Below are 3450 nucleotides of genomic sequence, written 5' to 3'. Positions count from 1 at the left end.
AGAAACCCTGTCTCAAAAAAAAAAAAAAAAAAAAGACAGGAAAATGGGTGCAGCCAAAGTACCCTCAAGCCCCCTAGTAGTCCCAGGGATGCCACCTAAAGCCTTCCCATCTATTCTAAGGCCCACCATGTACCTGTGGTGGGCTGGGCAATGGCAGATCGGCAGATCCAGAACATGGGTCAGCAGCACGTGATTGTGTGTAACACATCTGTTCACAGTTGTGTTAGTTGTGCTCACCGCTCCCAAAGAAAACGATTGCAACACATCATTCTGATCCGTAAGTTCAACTAGGAGCCAGTGGTCACACTCGGCAGACATTACACAGCACATCCTAGGTATTTGAAATGGACCAGAAATGAGTATGAGAGCAGTGTCTCAGGATGGAGGATGTCTCAGAGGCGCTTCCTCGCCAGGACTTTGAGGGCTACGAGAGGTATCTAGAAAGTTCACTGCTGTGGAAAAATGAGACCTAGGTCGGATTGGGGAGGAGAGGCCAGGGCCTTGGTGACTAACTGATGTAACACCGTCCTTCTGACAGCTGTAGTGGCTTCATGTTCTCTTTTGACATTGAGTGCCAAGGTTCCTGCAGGATGACTTTGATGCCGTGGGGCACTGCCGCTTTGCCAGCACCGCTGTGGCTCTTGTATTCACCAAGCCATCTGAACTATTCATGGTGATCATTACTGACATTTTTGTTTATAAATCATACAGATGGGGTTGCTTCTGGTTCTATTTTAAGGCTGTATATTCAGGGTTTTTTTTTTGTTTTTGTTTTTGTTTTAGTTTTTCGAGACAGGGTTTCTCTGTGGTTTTGGAGCCGGTCCTGGAACTAGCTCTTCTAGACCAGGCTGGCCTCGAACTCCCAGAGATCCGCCTGCCTCTGCCTCCCTAGTGCTGGGATTAAAGGCGTGCGCCACCACCGCCCGGCAGGTATATTCAGGTTTTGTGAATTGCTCTTGGAGGCCCAGATATCCCTGTTAATCTTGGTCATGTTTCTGTCGTCTTTTAGACCCCAGCTAACTGCCATCACCTACTCCTGGCCTTCCAGCTCTTCCAACAGTTGGAAACTTTGAGGGACTTTTACTCCTGAGCCTGTGGTAGCTCCCATCTTCCACCGCTTGTCTTTGTTTTTTACAAAATAGAGTTTACCTGTGTAGTCCTCACTGTCCTCGTAGTCCAGACTGGATTTGAACTCAGAGATCTGCCTGCCTCTGCCTCTGGAGTGCTGAGATTAAGTCGTGTGTGAGACGTTGATTCAAGAAAAAACATTGCCAGGGGGTGGTGGTGCTCGCCTTTAATCCCAGCACTCAGGAGGCAGAGGTGAGTGGATCTCTGTGAGTTCAAGGCCAGCCTGGTCTACAGAGCTGGTTCCAGGACAGCCAAGACTACACAAAGAGACCCTGTCTCAAAAAACAAACAAATATGGGGCTGGAGAGATAGCTCAGCGGTTAAGAGCATTGCCTGCTCTTTCAAAGGTCTTGAGTTCAATTCCCAGGAACCACATGGTGGCTCACAACCATCTGTAGTGAGGTCTGGTGTCCTCTTCTGATCTAGTCTGCAGGCATACACACAGACAGAACATTGTATACATAATAAATAGATAAATATTTTTAAAAAAACAAATAAACAAACAAACCTTGAGGGACCCTGCAAGATGGTCCCTTACTTACTGAGGTTTTTTATTTTGGTTTTGTTTTCTTCTTTTTCTTTCTTTTTTTTTTAAATATTTATTATTTATTTATTTATTTATTTATTATGTATATAATATGTGTGTATGCCTGCAGGCCGGAAGAGGGCACCAGACCTCTTTGCAGATGGTTGTGAGCCACCATGTGGTTGCCGGGAATTGAACTCAGGACCTTTGGAAGAGCAGGCAATGCTCTTAACCACTGAGCCATCTCTCCAGCCCCTGTTTTCTTCTTTTTCATGAGACCAAATTTCCCAATGTAGCCCAGGCAGGCTCCAAGTTCTGAATCTTCCTGCCTCTACCTACAGTTTACCAAGTCACCCTCTGCTACTTAGTGAGTTTGAGGCCAGCCTGGGCTACATGATACTGTGTCTTTTTTATTTTATTGATATTTATTGAGCTCTACATTTTTCTCTGCTGCCCTCCCTTCCTCCCCCTTTCAATCCTCCCCCAACGTCCCCATACTCCCAATTTACTCAGGAGATCTTGTCTTTTTCTACTTTCTACTTCCCATGTAAATTAGATCTATGTAAGTCTCTCTTAGTGACCTCATTGTTGTCTAAGTTCTCTGGGACTGTGGTTTGTAAGTTGGCTTTCTTTGCTTTATGTTTAAAAACCACCCATGATGGGGCTGGAGAGATGGCTCAGTGGTTAAGAGCACTGGCTGCTCTTTCAGAGGTCCTGAGTTCAATTCCCAGCAACCACATGGTGGCTCACAACCATCTGTAATGAGATCTGTCACTCTCTTCTGACATGTGGGCATACTCGGAGGCAGAATGTTGTATGCATAATAAATGAATAAATAAATAAAAAAATAAAAACCACCTATGAGTAAGTACATGTGATAATTGTCTTTCTGTGTCTGGGTTACCTCACTCAAAATAATGTTTTCTAGCTCCATCCATTTTCCTGCAAAATTCAAACTGTTGTTATTTTTTTCTGCTGTGTAGTACTCCATTGTGTAAATGTACCACGTTTTTCTTATCCATTCTTTGATTGAGGGGAATTTAGGTTGTTTCCAGGTTTTGGCTATGACAAACAAAGCTGCTATGAACATGGCTGAGCACATGTCCTTGTGGCACGATTGAGCATCCTTTGGATATATACCCAAAAGTGGTATTGCTGGGTCTTGAGGAAGGTTGTTTCCTAATTTTCTGAGAAATAGCCACACTGACATCCAAAGGGGTTGTACCAGCTTGCATTCCCACCAGCAATGCAGAAATGTTCCCTTTTCCACCACAACCTCTCCAGCATAAGTTGTTATCAATGTTTTTGATCTTAGCCATTCTTAACAGGTGTAAGATGGAATCTCAGAGTTGTTTTGATTTGCATTTCTCTCATGACTAAGGATGTTGAACATTTCCTTAAGTGTGTTTCAGCCATTTTAGATTCCTCTGTTGAGAGTTCTCTGTTTAGGTCTGTACTCCATTTTTTAAATTGGATTATGTGATCTTTTGGTGTTCAGTTTCTTGAGTTCTTTGTATATTTTGGAGATCAGATCTGTCTGATGTGGGATTAGTGAAGATCTTTTCCCATTCTGTAGGCTGTTGTTTTGTCTTGTTGACTGTGTCCTTTGCTTTACAGAAGCTTTTCAGTTTCAGGAGGTCCCACTTATTAATTGTTTCTCTCAGTGTCTGTGCTGCTGGGGTTCTATTTAGGAAGTGGTTCCCTGTTCCAATGCATCAAGTGTACTTCCCACTTTCTCTTCTGTAAGGTTCAGTGTGGCTGGCTTTATGTTGAGGTCTTTGATCATTTGGACTTGA

General features: G+C 43.7%; 1 pseudogene; it reads right to left on the bottom strand.

Moving 5' to 3' along the window:
- Nucleotides 1–508: 508 nt before the first annotated feature.
- On the bottom strand, nucleotides 509–1108 carry LOC106144004 (annotated as a pseudogene).
- Between the last annotated feature and the right edge of the window lie 2342 nt (nucleotides 1109–3450).

Source organism: Microtus ochrogaster, chromosome 2, assembly GCF_000317375.1.
Source record: "Microtus ochrogaster isolate Prairie Vole_2 chromosome 2, MicOch1.0, whole genome shotgun sequence".
NCBI classification, from domain to species: Eukaryota; Metazoa; Chordata; class Mammalia; order Rodentia; family Cricetidae; genus Microtus; species Microtus ochrogaster.
The sequence above is the reverse complement of the archived record's forward strand: the minus strand, read 5'-3'. Positions and strand labels throughout refer to the sequence as shown.